Genomic DNA, 20,236 nt, shown 5'->3' with positions numbered 1-20,236 from the left:
TGCATGCGGGACTGCTGCGCATGCGCAGTCCCATGGACTGCACATGAGCGGCTCCCATTGCCGGCGGAGGGATCTGGGAGATCCCTCCGCCGGCTGAAATGCGGTAAGTCCCCATAGACTACAGCGGCTAATGCTATCTTCAGATAGCGTTAGCTGCTGGGGCCAATATCGGGAATGCTTTGCATTCCCGATATTGATACATTTGGCAGCATCGCATCCCCCATAGAAACCTATGGGGGAGGCGGCTGCCAGCGGCAATGAAGGGATCGCAGTAGGTATCGAGATACCTGCTGTGGTCCCTCTTTCATACATCCGGGGGATACTTAGTATTTGAGGTAAACCTATTTGAGGGAATTTACCTCAAATTAACTTAGATAAATGGGCCCCTTGATTGCTAGATTTTTTAACACCTCATCAGATGGGTTTTGTATGTGGCAGACATTCGGTGAGTGCAATACGAATGGCTATAGCTGCAGTGATAGCACAATATCAAAGTGATAATCCTGAAGGGATGCTATTAGGATTAGACACACATAAGGCGTTTGACACGGTGTCGTGGTCACATCTTTTTTCAGTTCTACAAAGACATAATTTTGGTCCCACTTTCATCCATTTAATCCAATATGTTTATTCACAACCAATGTCAACACTTCTGGTTAATGGGATTCGTGGCGTCCCTTTGCGGATGAATAGGGGTACACATAAGGGATGCCCGATGTCCCCCCTCCTGTTCAATCTATCTATTGACCCGCTATTTCGTCTACTTCAGACATGGCCTGAATTTAAAGGGATCAAGATAGGTGGGGCAGAAGTTAAACTATCCGCTTTCGCGGACGATGTACTGTTATATATTTCTAATCCCAAGGATACTCTGGAGTTGATATTTGACAGGTTGGGGATTTTGGAGCCATTTCTGGTTACACGGTAAATTTATCTAAATCCGTTGGCCTTTATTTGAACCCACGCATCCACACACCACAATGGAGCCATCATTTACTTGTTACTTGGGCCAAGTCTTCTATTCAATATCTGGGAGTTTAGCTTTCAAAAAGGCCGTCTGAGATATATAGTCTTAACATATCTAGAGCTATTTCACAAATTTCTAATGAATTGGGGGGATGGGGTAGTCTCTTACTATCTTATATGGGCAGAGCAAGCTTGATTAAAATGGTGACATTTCCTAGGTTACTATATTTAATCCAATCACTTCCTATATTACTGTCTCAACGAGATGTACAATTTTTGAATTCCTTATTTCGTAAACTTATTTGGGGGGCAAAGAGACCACAGATTAGTTTTATTAAGTTACAGCAAACTAAACATAATGGGGGGATTAACTTCCCTAATCTATTGCATTATTTATAATCATGCAGCCATATTACGGTACTTGAAGGATTGGCTACACGGTCAAGATATGTATGCGAATACTTCAAGAAAATCCACTACTATGGTCCACACGTAAAGTATGGCACATTCTGAGGCACAAACTAAATATAAACACGTACAAATCTATTTTTTCTTTTCTGGGGAACCCAGATTTCCAGCATGGTCTGGCGTCCTTCCCTATCACTAGATTCTATAGAGAGGGTTTGACGACAATTCGACAATTAATGCTTTATTGGATAATCAGGTCAAAAGGCCTCTATCCTATTCCGAAACGATAGAGAAATTCCCTACATTCCGCTTTTACCCAATCGCGTATATGAAAGCAAAATATTATATTTGCGCAACAACTAAGTGGTTTTCTGATGATGACTGGGATAACCCTTTAGATCAGCTGCTTCTCTTCCCCCCAGCATCTAAACATCCTCTCAGTGGCGTAACTAAGGGAGGTCGAGCAGGGCGTGTGCCTTGAGCGCCATAGGACTGGCGGCGCGGGGGTGTGTGTGTGTGGGTGGGTGGTGTAGCACCGTGCTGACCGCAGTGTGTGCGGTCAGCGCTATACATTTACACAGGACCGGCGCTAGGCTTCCCTGCGCCCAGCGCCGGTCCTGTGCTGCACAGCCGAGCCCCTTCCCTGCCCCTGAGCGCTTACCCAATAGCACCAGGAGGAGGTGTGTGTGTTAACCAGCAGCCATTGAGAGTCAGACAGACTTTCATTGCCTGCTGCGGCGCCCACTGCAAGAGCCGGGCTGGAGCTCACTCAGTGGGTAATGGGAGAGATGTCATGACGTCTCTCCCATAATGCAGAGCACAGCAGCCCGGGAGGACTGATGTGCGGTGGCGACGGGAGCAGTGACCAGAGCCGGAGCGTGTATTTTTTCAATTTAAAATTTTTAACTTGTGCGTGTGCACTACGGGGGGGGGGCTACTACTGGGGGCACCATTACTGGGGGAGACCTCTACTGGGGGTGGGGTACTGCTGGGGACTACAACTGGAGGGGGGCTACTACTGGGGGCACTGCATCAGGAGGGGGAACCTCTACTGGGGACTACTACTGGGGGGGGAAACTACTACTGGGGGCACTATATGAGTGGCTTACTACTAGGGGACCACTACTGGGAGCACAAAATAGGGAGGACCACTACAGGGGGCACTGTATAATTGCACTGGATAGGGGGGATAACTACTGGCGGCCTACATAAGGGGGACCACTACTGGGGCATTGCATGGGGGGGGACTACTGCTGGGGGCAATATATAAGGGGCTTACTACTAGGGGACCACTACTGGGGGCACTAAATAGGAAGGACCACTACAGGGGGCACTGGATAGGGGGGGATCACTACTGGGAGCCTGCATAAGGGGGACCACTACTGGGGGCACTGCATGGGGGTGACTACTGCTGGGGGCCCTATATAAGGGGCTTACTACTAGGGGCACTGCACTAGGGGGACCACTACTGGGGGCACTAAATAGGGAGGACCACTACAGGGGGCACTGTATAAGGGGCACTGGATAGGGTGATCACTGCAGGGGGCCTACATAAGGGGGACCTCTACTGGGGGTACTGTATAAGGGGCACTACTATGGGCCCTGGGCTCCAAATACACTAGTTACGCCACTGCATGCTCTATCCACCTATTATTCCTTTTTGAGAACACAAATTGATCATGCTCAAATGCGTACCGTATGAGTAAATGGACAATAGATATTCCCTCTCTCTCTTGTGAAACTTTAAATACAATGCTAGCCACCTCTAGGAAAATAGTTCCTGACATGCAATACCAAGAGATGTTTTTGAATTTATTTCACAGGGCATACTTTTTTCCTCACAGACAATGCAGTGCCCCCAGTAGTAGCCCCCCTCCAGTTGTAGTCCCCAGCAGGGCAGGAATGGTGGTATCGCCTTCATGTCCTAAATGTCAATCTCCACTAGCTGACTCATATCACTATTATTGGAAATGCCCACCTCTTAGAATATTTTGGTTACAGGTGCATAGATATGTTTTGGATAATTTGGTGAATTATCTGCCTTTTACCAATGAATGGGCACTGTTTCGGATATAACCGGAAAGTCAGAGGGTCACAAAAGGCTGTAAAGAATTATTAATAATCAGTGCGGTAGCACGTAAAACTATCTTACAAGCCTGGATAAGTATTTCCCCTCCCACTGTAAAGTTATTTCAGGAAAAACATTTCCATGTGTTTAACATGGAATGGATAGAAACCACATTAGAAAAGGAAGCTTGGGTCTCTAAGTTTTTCGGCATATGTTAGTTAACTCTCAACCCAGCCTATAGATATTCGGAAACATATTCATACCTCATTTAAGAATACTCAATGGTATACCCTCCGAGAAATATCCAGGGACCCCCCTAATCACTCTGGATTCCTAATACCAGGTTATAGTATAGAATATTAATGTACTTATGTAATGTAATGTACTTATATACCATATGTGTTTGTGGATATATCAACATCAGAATAGGAGAATATATATATATGTCCATTAGTTATTTTACTTTTGGGGGGTACGCTGGGTTTTCGGTCTCGCCTCATGACTCCCGCCTCTCGTTCTTTGACAAAATTGCAGTGAAAATATTGTTGGGACCATTGTTTCAAATGTCTGATTTGATTATTTATATTCAACTGAATGTTATGAATACAGTATATGCTATTATTGTGATGTTTTGACACTACTTTGTTTTTAATTCTGCTTGCAGATTCTGAACTGATATGTGACAAATATTGTCTTTGTTTTTTATGTTTTTTTTCTCTGTATATTGTATACGGTTTTTCAATAAAAAAAATAAAAAAAAACATTTTGGAAGTCATTGCTGCACCAAAAGTACAAGTGCTGCAAGTAGCTAATGCCTAGGAGGTGGCTGCTACAAGTGCAGCTGTGCCTGACTATGCAGCAACAGCAAGATAAGGTGGTGCCGCATACTTTGCAGAAAATAACACTGGCGACTGATGTTGAGGCATATCTGGTGGCATTTGAAAATACTGCAAACTGAGCCTATGGCCAGTGCAGAATTGTTCCCAGATGGATTTAGATCAGTGCTCGAAGTGGGAATTTAGAGGCGGGGGTATGAAATTTTGAATCACCCATAATAAATAGGTCATCCATTAGTGATAACCAAAATCAGTAAGCAGGCTGATAGGTGGTAAATAAAATCATGTCAGTCACAAAACATTTATACGCAGACAGGATCAATGGTACTCTCTCCATTCTGGTTTTAGATATGTATCAAAGATCCATTTGCATATCTGTAACTTCCCCTATAGGGATGCAGCACAGTATGCAGGGAGGCTTTTCCTAAACTGCAGTCACAGGGCACTATGTAACATCAGTGGCACCCACTACACAACTTAATTGACCTGCTAATTATTGTGTCAATATAGAAGGACTCATATGCTATATGGTCCAACTCAAGAGCATGTGATAGCAGTAGGGCATGTGTCAGCCAGAGTGGTAACCCGTGTACTGCATAACATACTCACCCTGCCTAGTAATGTCCCTGCTGCCTTGGTCACTATGGGGGATGATCGGGCACACTGCTGTCAGCTGAACGCTCACACCGGCTGCTCAGTACTCGAAGTAGCACTTGTGAATGATTTACAGCCGAGTGCAGTGGAGAGAGATGGCTGCTTCCGCAGACAGGGCGGCATTTTAAATCCCGCGAGGACCGCAAGCCAATGAGAAGCTGCCGCTTGGCAGCTTCTCATTGGCTTGTGTTCCATGAGTCAATCATGCCGCTGCTAACTGCAGTCACCATCCCTAGTGCAGCGTACCTCCAGTCTCCATCCCTCCCAGCGCAGCAGCCGAATCAGATATGTACCCAGCGGGACGCATCTCCATGCACTGCTGTTGCTGTTCCAGCGCTAGGATCCCATACGCGATCCTAGCGCTGGTACAATCTCTAATGTGGCAAAACTAAGTGGTGGCAGGAAGTGGCGGTATGTCATACCGCCGTATACCGCCCCACTTCGAGCACTGATTTAGATTAAATACAATTGCTGCTGTGGCACATGCATATCAAACCTAACGTGCACGGCGCACACCCCAGCTTCCACTGCACAAGCCACACACGTTAGGTGTAATGTACATGCGCGCGCCACACCTATGATAGAAAAGAGGACCAGGAACAGGGGTGGTAAGTATAAGGGCCGGGAGTGGGTGTGAAATACAGGACAGGGGAAACTGCTGAGGTGGTGTGGCGGTTGAGGTAACGCCAGTCCTTTTATTTACTAGTTACTAAAACGGTGATTTTTGGTGCAGCTGCTACTGGTCCAGAGGTTGAAGTTCCTCACACCCTCCTATTCTGAGCATTCTCCTGAGGTCCTCTGCTTTCAAAAGAGCAGAGTGGAGGCCTCTTCTGAGCCAAAGTATATAACAGCTATCAATAACCCAGGGGTAAGAGACCCGGCAATTGATTAAAATCAAGGTGCTTCCTTATAAATATGCCCTTTCCATCTTTTAAATATTATTAATTATATATTATTATTTAATACTTTAAAAAGAAATCTCATAAACTCTCTATCCACTGATGTCAGCACGTAATCCGACATAACCCAGCTAAATAAATAATGGCATGACACAATAATTGCCAGGGAAAGGGGTCAGCTTTTATTAAAATATAAATAAAATGAAACAAAAGGTATTGTTGCAAATAATAGTAATAATAATAATAAAAAAATAGTAATAATAATAAAAGAACGTTATTCAAATGAGCTTAAAGACATAAATTAATAACTCCAGTGTTATAAAATACAAAATACAATTTTCAGATAACATACAAAATTGGACCAAGTGTCCATAGATGCTGGGATGCGGCCTTCTGCCCCATCATGCCTGACACCTCAACTCGCAAAGGTGGGGGAAGACCCATCACCCCAACCCTTATGGGGAGATACAAAAAACAATGGGGCCAACTACCCCCATTCATCCCACCTTGAAACCAGTGACCACATGAGAGAGTAGGGGCCCACCTGGACCAATGGTGCCCCTAACCCCAGCGGGGTAACATGGCTAACCCTCCCACAGGCATGGCCAGGACCTAAGGGCCAACATACAAACAGTAACCTTAAATCCCTAACGTTTTGTTCTTATAACTTCCAAACTACCTCCACCATACATACACACCCAAAGTTGACACACAGAACTATAGGGTGGGAGGATGGTCAATGATCAGAAAAAGAGAGTGTAATCTGAACCAAAATCACACATATTAAGCTCATTGCCCCACCCCCAAACATCAATCTATCTTGTTATTGGCCTGAACTGACCAACCCATCCGCCCATAACTAACTTAACTCACCATATGCTGAGGCTGCGGACTGCCAACAGCCTGTAGGTTTATGACACTACTGTCATATAAAATGTTCTCTGTGTTCTTTCCAAATGGCTGTTATATGATATACATGACTATGCTCAGCCATTTTGCAATGAATGCTTTGACATGCCCAGATCCTAACGTCAGAAAATGAAGGCATTTTCATCCCCCATGGATGTCACCGTATTAGAATATTAGGATAGAATGTGAACCTTAATATATTTAGCTCACCGGTTCGTCCTTGTGCCAGGGACCAAATGTTTGGCTAACCCACAGGTTTCTTTAAGTCAAAGCCAGGATGTCTTGAATAAAGCATGGATTTTAACTGAAAGAAGTGATTCTTTAAATAAAATATCTAAAGTTTAAAGGGTTATGTGGCCCTTAAGCTAGGTCTGACAGGTTGGAGGTGACAGTAACATTTTAGAAATCAGAACAGAATTTTAAAATATATCTCTTGCACATAGTCTCTGCCATTAGCTGTTCATGTCCGGTCTTTCAAAAGTTTTTGGATCAAAACTACGTGACTTCCAAAGTATAAAAAGTCATGAAGATGGAGTTGGCTTGTCATCAGAGTAACACAACAAGGCCACTCAACAAAATGTGGCTGATATAAAATTAAACTTTGGAAACTACTCTGCATAGGATCCAATTGCTGCATTAGCACTGGATACATTTAATCAACTACAATTTCTTCTTTACCTGTGGACCTGTGATACATGCCTCATACCACATTCAGAAATTGCCTCAAAGGGGTGGAATTTAGTTCAGAGTAATGGACTCAGAGCAGGGCCGAAACTAGGATTTTTGTCACCAGGGGCAAGACAGTAATTTGGCGCCCCCCATGTAATTCCCCCTGCAGTAGTGCCCATATTGTAATGTCCCCATAGTAATGCCCATATGTTAATACCCCCATAGTAATGCCCCTGTAGTGCCCACCATACAGTAATGCCCCTGTAGTGACCATGCTCCCATATTAATGCCCCTGTAGTGCCCATGCTTTCATAGTAATGCCCCTGTAGTGCCCATGCTCTCATAGTAATGCCCCTGTATTGCCCATGCCCCATAGTAATATCCCTGTAGTGCCCTTACAGTAATGCCCCTGTAGTGCTCATGCCCCCACAGTAATGCCCCTGTGGTAATGCCCCTGTAGAGCCCATGCCCCAATAGTAATGCCCCTGTAGTGCTCATGCCCCATTAGTAATGCCCCTTATTGCCTATGCCCCCATAGTAATGCCCCTGTGGTAATGCCCCTGCCCCCATAATAATGCCCCTGTAGTGCAGCTTATTAAAAAAAAAAATACTTACCTTGAACCCCGCTCCTGCATCCAGCGTCGCGTCCGGTCCGCCGGCTGCTCCTTGGAACTATGGGGGAGATGTCATGACGTCACCCCCATAGTGCCCGTGGGGAGAGCCGGAAGCTGGAGTTCGGGAGAGAACTCCAGCCTCCGGCTCCGGCTACACCGCGTCGCTGCAGAGAAGGAGCCGGGCGCCCGCTGGTAATAAATATTACCAGCGGACGTCTGGCTTGGAGCCTCTCTGCAGCGCCGGGCTGGAGGTCACTGGCACCAGGTACAGCGGCTCACCCGGTGCACGTGCACCTCCAGCCCCCCCCTAGTTGCGGCCCTGACTCAGAGTGCCGCTGGAGCGGACGAATAAAGGCAATATATATTATATATATAGTATATAATAATAGTCCCACCGCCTTCTATATGTTCAAATTACTTTTGTGCAGATAATGAATGCATACCAAAAGATAAAGTTCAGCTTATCTGTACAAAGTTGGAGTTTCCTTCACCAGAATGAGACAATACTTCAGGAGAAGAGACTGGAGCTCCGATGACCAACTGTTTGTATATTCCTGCCAGATAATAAAATTATATAGCTTTTCCCTCCTTATTACGAGGCAGGATGGTATTCACTTTTCTAGTGATAAATATTTAATTGTTCGCAAAAAAGATTTGAGAGATAGCCACATCATGTGTCAATTTCTAAAACATTATTTTATTTTATAAACATACTAGCAACCCGCCCCAGCTTCGCATGGGAGCAATTTTGAATTTATGGATGATAGTCTTTTTTAGCCTAGGTCTTAACTAGAGACCACAGATTAACTAGATGTAACTGTTGCCTGCAGTGATCAGCAGGGCGCTGGCAATGGAATCCGTCCGGTAACTCAGAGCTGCTGTAGCCTGTGTAGCTGCTTTACTGCACCAGTGTTGGCCGTGCAATAAAGATTTTTTTGTTTATTTGGGCACAGCGCACGTGACGTCATGAGGACTGCACCGCTTAAACAGAACAGGAGAGAAAAAGGTAAGTGTGTGGGCTGGGGAGTGACTATGGGGGCTTGAGAGTGATACTGGGGGCTTGAAAGTGACATTGGGGTTTTGAGAGTGAGACACTCGGAGCTGGAGAGCGATACTGGGAGCTGGAAAGAGACACTGGGGGCTGGACAGAGACACTGGGGCTGGACAGAGACACAGGCTAGAGAGAGACACTGGGGGCTGGAGAGAGAGAGACACTGGGGCCTGGAGAGAGAGACACTTGGGTCTGGAAAGAGACACTGCTGTATGACAATGACATTTTTTATATTCCTTCGCAAACAGGCATCTTCTGGACCACATGATCTCTAACGTGAATACCGACTGAAGTCACCATCTACCAAGGGAGGCACAAAGTCTTTAGAGGTTCCCTATTTCAGAGAAACCACATATACTGTAGGTAAGGAAGAGTGGCCTGTACCTGCCAAGGACCTTGGGATGGGGCGGCCTCTAAAAAAATAGGTGTACCAAGATTTCTTTTACCAGCCCTGTCCACGTAGGTCAACTTCAGCCATGTTAAGTGTCAACTCTTACTGGGAATTGGAAGCCAAGAAAGCACTCGGATGGACTTTTTTTCATTGTCTTGCTGTACTAAATTAGTTACTGCTTCGCTCCCTTTTGTCATCACACACCTAGACCTTCCTTGACAAATGCTCTATAGAGTAGTGAAAACTGCATCAAAATCCATCCAGTGGTTCTCAAGATTAGCCCGAACAAAAACGGACGCCTACCAGAGACTTTATTTTATACTATGTATAAAGAGATAATACACGCACAAAAATAAAATATATCAAGGCTACTCTGTGTATCATGGATTTCTAAGTTTTGAGTGCATACATAATTAGTTGAGGAGGATACTGCTGCATTCCAATGCATTTCATCTGGATTAGACTTCCCCGGAAGAAGGAGGTGCAATTTCTCATTCCTTGATATCACATTCTAAACTAAGGAACTATCAACCCAACCATTTGAGGATAAGCAGCCACCCACTATCTGGGAAATGGTTCTTTTGACTAATACCTGTATTATTATTATTTTTTTTCTTTATTGATTAATTTTGTGAATGCAACTAGGATTAGCCCCATACACCTACTTCTTTTACTATATAATCCAAGGAATAGACAGCACTCCAGGAGATCGTAATAAACATATTTGTTTATTTACTTGCTGAAGTGACGTTGTGGATCTCGTGTGATCCTTTCTCTTACATGAGTATGTAATATGTTTAACTAGATAAAGAATCATACAGACCCAAAACCAAATGGTTTGGTGAGCCATGTTTTGGGTACTATCCATAAATGCTCGAAAATAGGAACCTATGACATAGCAGTGCCACTGCGTATGGGAAAGAATGTAGTACTAATCTGACATTCCCAATAAATATGCCAAATTCATTGGTATTAGGGATGATAGTTCAGGCGAAGCATTGCTGCATCGCTACTCCAGTCCATTGGCGATCACATTAATGACTCCAGGACAGATGGGAACAGGAGTGGTAGTGGATTCAGGTCACAAGCTCTGCACTGCAAAAAAAAATAATTAAATAAACTTGAGCAATGATCACTAGGGCTGGGCTCTATCTTCATTATCAATATTCACTGCAATGGCACAGGCAGGCCAGGCGAGTGAAAGCTGACTGGTTGGGGCCCCTTCAAGTCTCAGGGCCCAGAACAGGTGTCCACCTAGTACCCCCCTGTCGCTGGGCCTGAATAGGAGTGAAATAAGTGAGTTTTGGCTTGATCAAAGTTTACAATAGATAAGAAAATGGTTTGGCTTATGTACATATCTAAAAACCTATTTAAAGCAAGCCCATCAGGAAGATATATGTGAAGACTATGACAATAATGATTCTGGCAAAATAAAGCATTTTTTCTATTTTAAGACAATACCTTTTGCAAATGGTAGAAGTTATAGGAGTAGCTTTGGGCAGCTTGGTCTACTAAAATATATAGGGGCTAGTAGTTGCATATAGTGGATGGGGATCGGTATGAAATTCCGCCGGCCGCACGGTTCGATTCCTGGCAGCGGCAGCCCGACAGATGGACAGATCCCGGCAGCGGCAGCCCGACAGCGCTGGAAATCCCGATCGTCCTTAGGTAAGTATATACTAACCTAACCCCCCTAACCCTAACCTCCCCCCAGGTGCCTAGACCTAACCAACCCCTTCCCCGCTGCCTAAACCAAAGTCCCCCGGAGGGGTGCCTAACCCTAAGTCCCCCCCAGGGGTGCCTAACCCTCCCTCCCCCTAGCCTAACCCTAACCCTCCAGGGGGGTGCCTAACTCTAAGTCCTCCCCGGGTGCGCTAAACCTAACCCTCCCCACCCCCGGTGCTGTCCGCTCGCGGCGCTGGCGTCACTTCGATCGGGATGCCGTGCGCCTGTCTCCCGGCGTCGGGAAAATGACAGGCGTCTAGATATAGACACCTGTCATTTAACCCACGCCGGGATAAAGCAGTCGGGAAGGCCGGCTGTCGGGATCACGTCAGCCGATTTCCCGATTGCATCCCAGTGGATGCGCAGATGTGAATTTATGCATTTTTGCCTATGCCTTTCTTTTTTGGAGTTGTTTGGAACTCGGTCGGATCTTTCTTTGCATGAAATTGGGCATTTCAGGGTGGCAGCAATGTGAACACACAGAACCACCTTGTCTTGTGGGAATATCATGGGAGTGCAGTAGGCATGTATCAAAAGTAGCAAGGTAAGCCTGTTTCTGATGGACCTCTTGCACATAGCATGGGCTTGGTACAAGTGCCAATACTAATGATGACAGTTGGCATAAAATCAAAGGGCGGCACAGGTTTCCGCTTGCATACGCACAAAGTTTTCACATTACCCCTACGGATTCTTGCATTAGCATAAAGTAGTAAATCAGGCTTCCGTGTCTGCCTGCAACCACAGTCACTAAGTGTGCAACTCAGAATCCCCATTATGCCCAATGTACTGATGAGGGGGTATTTAGGAAATAGTGATCACAACATAACTGGCAATCTGCCAATTCTGGCAAATGCCAGAAGGGTCGATGGCTTGATGGGCCAGTCTGGCCATCTGTAGGCCTGGCCAAGCTCCACCTCCCGGCACTTTGCTCGGCATGCTTAGATGGGGCGTAACACAAGGCAGGGGCTGATTTTCAGCCCCAGTCCATCCCTGCAACATGGTACAATTTGAAAACATTCGGAAAAAAAACCCACTTTAAAAATAACACTTGTAAGTTCTGTACATACTATGGAGGCTGTATGAAGCGCATAGGTTGTTGCATTCCTCTACTCTGTGTGTGGGCAATTAGTGGCCAAGGGTTCATATGCAATTTTTATTATTTTATTTACAAGGCTCCTCTAACTCATTACTTGATTACAACATTATAAATAAAATATGTACATAGCTTATCCACTCTTGCACAGTACTTGGGTTATAGAAATGATTGGAGGAATATTAGAAAAATATATAAACATTTCACATTGCTCTGACACTCGCCAAGTGTTACAGCTGCCTCTTATACTCCCTCTGCTGTGCTCATATGCATCCACGTAACTTCTCCATCTGTCCTCTAGAGAAGGCTTGATACTTCTCCCCCTCAACCTCAGTGACGTAATTAGGGTATTTGGAGCCTAAGGCAAGTAAAAAAATGTAGCCCCCTCAGGTATATGCACATGCCACTGCATAAGGGGCACTACTGGGGGCACTGTATAAGGGGCACTACTGGGGGCACTGTATAAGGGTGCATTACTGGTGGCACTGTATAAGGGTGCATTACTGGAGGCACAGTATAAGGGGCATTCCGTACGGTCCGCACTAAACTGACTTTAAACTAGTTTCCTGGACCGTGGCCGGCAGCGATCCCCTGCGGTGCCGGTCCGGCGGCGCCCAGGGCACATGCCCTGCTCGACCCCCCCTAGATACACCAATGCTCAGCCTTCATAGCTCTTCTCTCATGATGGGTACTCTTCTACTTGCCCCATCCCTCTATACTTCTGTCAACAGTATTAACTGATAAAATGGTGCATTAGAGCACATATATTTCTGCCAGCAGTGACCAACCCTTACTTGAATTCCTCTATTATTATGGGGCTCTGATTATGCTCCACTTCACACTCTACCAGGGCAAAGCACACAGAGCTAGATCACTCCTCCCCTCTCCTCCCTGACAGGACAAATCACGCAGAGCTATATCTCCTCTCTCCTCACTGACAAGACAGGTCACTCATAGCCAGGGCCGCCATCAGGGGGGGACTGCCGGGCCTCCTGTCCTGAGCCCGGAGAGAGAGGGGGCCTGGCTGGCAGCGGCGACTCGGTGAGGAAGAGCATCAGTGGTGCTGCGGCATTTGAACTACAATGGAGCCGCCCGCGATCCAATAACAGCTCGCAGAACGGCTGCCAATCAGGACCAGCCACCCTGATTGGCTGCTGTTCCGTGAGCTGTGATTGGCTCGCGGCCAGCTCAATAGTAGTATTGAGCTGGCCACGAGCCAATCATAGCTCATGAAACAGCAGCCAATCAGGAGCGGCTGCTCCTGATTGGCTGCTGTTCCGCGAGCTATGATTGGCTCATGACCGGCTCCATAGTTCAAATGCTGCAACGCAGATGCTCTTTTTCTCCGCCTGCTGCACTACTCGCCGCTATCAGATGGCCCCTTTCTCAGGTACTTCTGTTGTACATGTCTTGTGCCCCCACTCGAGTCCAGATAGCCTTCCCTGCACTGCCCCCCCAGTCCAGCCAACCTGCCATCCCCCCCAGTTTAGCCAGCCATGCTGCCTTCCCTGCCCCTCCCCCAGTCCAGCCAGCCTTTCCCTAAGCCCTCTCCATCCCAGCCATCCTTCCTTCCCTAAGCCCTCTCTATCCCAGCCATCCTTCCTTCCCTGCCCACCCCCCCCAGTGCAGCCAGCCTTCCTTCCCTGCCCACCCCCCCAGTGCAGCCGGCCTTCCTTCCTTGCCCACCCCCCCAGTGTAGACAGCCTTCCTTCCTTGCCCACCCTCTCAGTGCACCAAGCCTGCCTTCCTTGCCCACCCCCCCAGTGCAGCCAGACAGCCTTCCTTCCTTGCCCACCCCCCCAGTGCAGCCAGCCTTCCTTCCCTGTGCAGCCAGCCTTCCTTCCCTACCCACCCCCCAGTCCAGCCAGCATTCCTTCCCTGCCCACCCCCCTAGTCCAGCAAGCCACCCTTCCCTGCCTATTCCCCCAGTCCAGAAAGCCATCCTTCCAGGCCCCCCCACCAGTGCAGCCAGGCTTCCTTCCCTGCCCACCCCACCACAAGTGCAGCCAGCATTCCTTCCCTGCCCACCCCCCCACCAGTGCAGCCAGCATCCTTCCCTGCCCACCCTCCCCCCGTGCAGCCAGCCTTCATTCCCTGCCCACCCTCCCCCAGTGCAGCAAGAATTCCTTCCCTGTCCACCCCCCTAGTCTAGCAAGCCATCCTTCCCTGCCTACCCCACCAGTTCAGCCAGACTTCCCTGCACTCCCTGCCCCTTCTAGTCCAGCCAGCCTGTCTTCCCTGTCCTAGTCCAGCCAGTCTTCCCTGTGGCACCCCTATGTCCAGCCGGCCTTCCCTGCCCTTTGCCCTCCTCAGACCGAGCCAGCCTTCCCTGCCCTTTGCCACCCCAATCCACTCTTCCCAGCCAAGTGCCCCCAAAGTTTTAGCCTTCCCTGCCCCGTGCCCCCATTAATATCCAGCCTTCTCTACCCTGTGCCCCCCCATCCACCATGTCTAGCCATCCCTGATTTACATACCAATTAATGCACCACCCCCAAAGTAGCTCCACCCACATTATCCACAACTCCACCCAAGTCTGCCCTATACCCCGGGGGGCCCTGCCTATTTTGTCAGTACCGGGCCCCAAAATTTCTGATGGCAGCCCTGCTCATAGCTGCATCACTCCTCCCCTCTCATCACTGACAGGACAGATCATGCAGAGCTGTAACACTCTTCTCCACTCATTGATAGGGCAGAGCTATATCACTACTCCTCCCTCCTCACTGACAAGACAGGTCACTCATAGCTGTATCACTCCTCCCCTCTCCTCACTGACAGGACAAATCATGCACAGTTGTATCACTCCTCCCTTCTTACTGAAAGGTCAGATCACACAGATCTGTATCTCTCCTCCCTTCATACTGACAGGTCTGATCACACAATATCACTCCATTTGTAGTCACTGGTTGTCAAGGCTTAATAACACCAGTGATGATGTTACTTGTACACTACATGGAGAAAATTGTGATGAAAAAGGACTTGTGAATACTATTTGACAAAATGCTAAGCAGAAGGTGCCAGACAGCAGCTGTAAAGGCTCATAACATTTTAGGATACATGCACATGATGTAACTATAATATTATTATGTAAGTCACATTTAAGACCACATATTGGATATGGGGGACATGGATATGGTCTGGATACAGCTTTGGGCTCTTAATTGCAAGAAGGACATAGGAGTACTCGAGAGACCTCAGAAGCAGGCAAAATAATTAGAAAAGTTAACAAAATGGCTAAGTAATAAAGAAATGGTTAGAAAAACTAGGTTTGTATGATATGTTTAAATAAATTGCATGTCAGTGTATATATGTAGGAAAAAAGGGGATCGGAGCACATCCTAATCTCAAACATTATAATAGGTGCTACCATGCTGAGACCTGTAGTTCTACAGCAGAAAAAAGGGGAGATGCAGGTGAAGACTATAAGCACTAAGAATTTTAATGATCAAAATATTTAAAATAATTTCCAACAATTAACATGTTTTTTTAAGCAAGGTTTCTTAGTACATGTTTGGCCAAAGATGTTTGCCCACCTACCAAGTCATCGTGAACCTTATAAGGTGGGTCCCTAACATCCCTAATACTGATACATTAAATGCATTTATCTAGGACTTACCTTTAATAGAGCCCATTAAATGTGTGTACTGCAATGTAATTATATATATGTTTATTAGTGTACAAATATTCCACAATGCTTTACAGAGACTATTTAGCCATTCACATCAGTCCCTTTCTAAGTGGAGCTTACAATCTATGGAGCTCATTCAGACCCGCTCGCTAAGATGCAAAAGCTCGCTGCTGCCGATGGTATGCAGTGTGTATGCATTGTGCGTATGCGTATGCATCACAGTGCGCATACCTTAGCAATAGTTTACAATGCGTTCGCTCGCTTCACATAGACAGCCCAGCAGAGTGAGTGACAGGGGAAGCCATATGTAGGTGGTAACAGGGGCTGGCCATTAAAAACGGGGGAGTGAAGGTGCATACACAGACGTGCCTGAGCATCTCATCGGCGTTTTAGAGGTGTGCATAGTTATGACAGCATCATAGTACTTGTCACCTGGCTTGTTTTTACACTGAAGTGCTCACAGTGCTTGCGGCAGGGTATGGTCAACCCCATGGGAACGCCTCCGTCTGGCCAGCCATGCCCCCGGCACGCCCACCAAAGGGGGCGTGCTGTCACTCACCATCGACAGCACGCCCCCTTTGTAGCGAGACACGGAGGGACGGCTTGGCCGTCGCTATCCGGGTCTCGTGCATGCGCACGACGGAGCTGGCTCCCTCGTGCGCATGTGCACTGGGCCAACATCGACCTGCTTGCGAGCGCTCAACGCTCGCGAGCGGGTCTGAATCAGGCCCTGAGATCTAAATTGCAGTGTAAAAATAAAGCTGTTAAGTGTTTGTGAGCTACATGCAAAAGCAGCCAGTGTTTACCCTGCATACAATTTTTTTAATGTATTTTGCACCCCTTGCATTGCAACATGGTTTGTCCAGGTACAAAGGGCCTGATTAAGAGGTGGACACTAATGCGTACGCAGCTGCACATTCCCATGCATGCAGCTGTGAAAATATGTTAATGTTAGCAAAGATCACCCAAGCATAAAGACGCCCACTACTGCCTTCGTACTTGCATGCGCGATCGCATGCACGCATAAATATCGGTAACATCGATGGACATAGGTGGCCATTTTAGCCTTGCGGCAGGTCTGACCTGCCACAGCCTAGGGAGCTCTTCTACCATGCAGGGCTGCGTATGCACTTGCAGTGGCTAATTTATGCACGCCCATGAAATGGCGTTCAAATTTCCAGGCATGCCTGCGTTTCCTTAACCACCCGTCAACACCCCCAAATGGTCAATTCCTGTCAATCAATTTGCAATGGGCCTCCGTGGTCTGCGGGCTCACATGGCGATCGCTGTGGGATTGCACAGCTGCCTTTGCGCACTGCGATGCATACGCATGCACGATGGCAAGCAATCGCTCAGTCTGCGTGCGAATTGCAATAGCGTCCATCCCTGAATCAGGCCCAGAGTTACTTGCTTTTTCTTACTCTATTTCATACATGCGTACTCTCCTGGAAGTCGCAAGAGGCTCCTGATTTTTCGGGTAACCCCCCGCACCCCCGGTAGAGTAGGCATTTCTCCCGCATTCTGCCCACTTCCTAGTGAAGTGGGCAGAATGGGAAGAATTCCCGCAGCGATCGCGGATCCCTGTGTAGGGGGGTGGGGCTTAATGATGCGATTCTTCAAGACTTGCATCATTTAGCTCCACCCCCTATTTAAATTTGCTCCAATCGCAGCAATTTACAGTGAAGGGGCGAGGCTTAATGACGCAGGCCCCGTCGCAAACCCACCTTCTCCTCCCCGGGCTTTCATGGGGGGGGGGGAAATATTGGAAGGAAAAGTATGCTCTATTCCCAAAGCTGAATCAGGTCCAGTATGCCAGTCACTGGGATGCTCTGTTTACTGTTTGGCAGTCACTGGGATGCTCTGTTTACTACATAGCAATCACTGGGTTCTAGCTGTATTGCTTTCATTGTTTCTGCAGTGCATGTGTGTATGTTAGGTCAGTGTAATGTCAGCGTTAATTACTGATGTAGTTTGGGTGCAATATAATATTTTTAATGTTTGAAACACCTTTTCCATCTGCTTTTGAGACATCAATAAATAATTTCCTTTTAACACCACCTCATTACTCTCTTTTACAGCTTTTACACCAAAATTCCGGGTCTGACTCGGAGGTTGGAGCAGGGTTCTAATCCGGATCAGACCCGGGAATTTAGCCGGCGCCGACCCAGGATTTCCCAAGCCGACACCGTTCACACCGGCTTTTCTGGCTTTGAATTGGACGCTTCCAGATGACGTCATCTCCAAGCGCCACTAAAGCCGGCCAATCGGGAGGCATGCGGCACGATCCAGGTCACCGTGACCCGGATCGTGGCATTTACACTGCAGGGTTTCACAGGTTATTCCTGTGTTAAACCTTGCTAGTTACCTGGGTTGGATTGCCGGGTCACTCGACCCGGCAATCCAACCCTTTCCCCTTTTACACCAAGGAGCTCCCCGGGTTAACCCTGCAATAACCCGGTTTTAGCTATGGTGTAAAAGGGGTATTTGTGTCCTTACACCCAGCATACCTGTAAGATCTCGGCATATGATCCTTACATGTCCATCAGACCTCCCCAACATGCCTCTTTTTAGCGTCCCGTTTTACAGCTAGTTCTAGCTAGTGCTCTCCATTCCTTTTCCTCTTGTCAGGTAAGAAGAAGTTGAATGCTCTTGTTCTGCCAGATTAGGAGCTGCCATTCGGTGACCATAGCTGAAGGTTCGTTGCCAGTTGCTGACCACTTTCATTTCACTAGAAGCATCTTAAAGGTTGAGACATGAGACAGAAGGCAGAGAGGGTCCTGCTCGTGGGAGCTTGCAGTCTAGAATGAGAAAGATAATATCAATGTACATTAGAGTAATAGGTGCAAATATACAATGGCAAAGTTAGAAGTAGGGATGGCCATCGGCCATCGATGATTCAAAATCATCGATGGGTTATAGCCGATGTCGGATACTTTAACATCAATGGCAGAGAGCCAAAGGTTCTCTGCCATCGATGGACGAGTGGGAGTCTATTTTTTTTCCTGGACAGGATTTAGCTTAGCTCCAGCCCTGATGCTGGCTAAGACCCGTCCCTGATTTTTATTGGCCCGCGGCCCACAGTTCCCCACCGCAGCGGTACAAACAATCAATGCTTCACCATAGATGGTTTGTGTGCCATCGATGGTAACCACCGATGGACCCATTGATGGTAACCATTGATGGACACCCCCTGTTGGCCATCCCTAGTCAGAAGTACACTTTAAAACAAGTTTGTAAATTTTAACTTATATATACCATAAACGTGCACAACTCACATTGCTACATGTAGTGCTTGCAATGCTGATTCATGTGCAGTGTGCGTTGGGTCTTCAACCTTTGGCCCTCCAGCTGCTGTGGAACTACAGATCCCAGGATGCCCTGCCACAGGTTTAGCATGCTGTTATATCAAAACGGTGGCAGGGCATGCTGGGATGTGTAGTTCCACAGCAGCTGGAGGGCCAAGGGTTGAAGACCCCTTATAGATCATGCTTACAGGATTCATTTTAGGTTTCCTATTCATTACTCTTACCATAAACTCTGTTGAGTATTTATTTATTTTTTGTCTGTGAGCAAATTTTGACAAATTACACATTCATTTGCTTAATCTTTCCATGACAACAGAAAGCTTAACATGTCACTTAGCAAATTTGTTAACTACACAATTGAATTGATTTTTCTATTTGGCAATTTGCTCTCAATTTGGAGCCAGGTCTTGCTTACATTTGCCAGCTTTGACTTTGTGTGAAAAACACCTGTACTGAAAAATTATTCAATGTGAAATCTTGTCTGTTTGCAGCTGCTGGTTCCATGTGTAGGAAGTCTCTTGAATATAGCATTGTTTCCAGATTTAGCTGAATACAGTGTTCCCTTATTTCCCGAGTGTGAGAAACACAAGTGGACAATCAGCTCGTGTCATAGCAAAAAGTCAAAGGATTTGGAATCACTGATACAAAGAATTTCAAGAGATTCTTTGCTGTGGCTGGCACCTGGATTTACGAGCTTGAAGGTTATGCATCTGCACTCATTGGTCTGTTAATTTAGATAATTAATTAATTAGTGCCTCATTAGAATCGATCTGGTACAGTTGCCACGAGTGTTTAGCGCCGCAAGTTATTTTTTCACATCTATTGACCTTGTTCAGGGAAAATCCTTTCAGTTCTAGATTAAACCAACATAGTTGTATGTGTTTAGCCTGAGCTGATATATATGTGTAATGTTTTCATAATACAGTCAAGAAATGAATCACTGCTAATGTTATTTTTTCCTTGTCCACTAAATAATGTGCCATCATATTAAAAAAAAATATATACTGTACATAAAGAGGAAAA

General features: G+C 46.7%; 1 protein-coding gene across 1 annotated transcript in view; it reads right to left on the bottom strand.

The window, feature by feature from the left end:
* The window catches only part of ZEB1 (zinc finger E-box binding homeobox 1), a 227,195-nt gene extending 208,760 nt beyond the window's left edge, over nucleotides 1-18,435 (bottom strand). The window contains exon 1 of the mRNA XM_088447958.1: nucleotides 18,416-18,435. The gene's annotated coding sequence lies outside the window, so the exon portion shown is untranslated. The remainder of the gene's footprint in view (nucleotides 1-18,415) is intronic.
* Between the last annotated feature and the right edge of the window lie 1,801 nt (nucleotides 18,436-20,236).

Source organism: Taudactylus pleione, unplaced genomic scaffold (genome assembly GCF_031769625.1).
Source record: "Taudactylus pleione unplaced genomic scaffold, aTauple2 ptg000446l, whole genome shotgun sequence".
Taxonomy (NCBI): Eukaryota; Metazoa; Chordata; class Amphibia; order Anura; family Myobatrachidae; genus Taudactylus; species Taudactylus pleione.
This window is presented reverse-complemented; position numbering and strand designations above follow the sequence as displayed.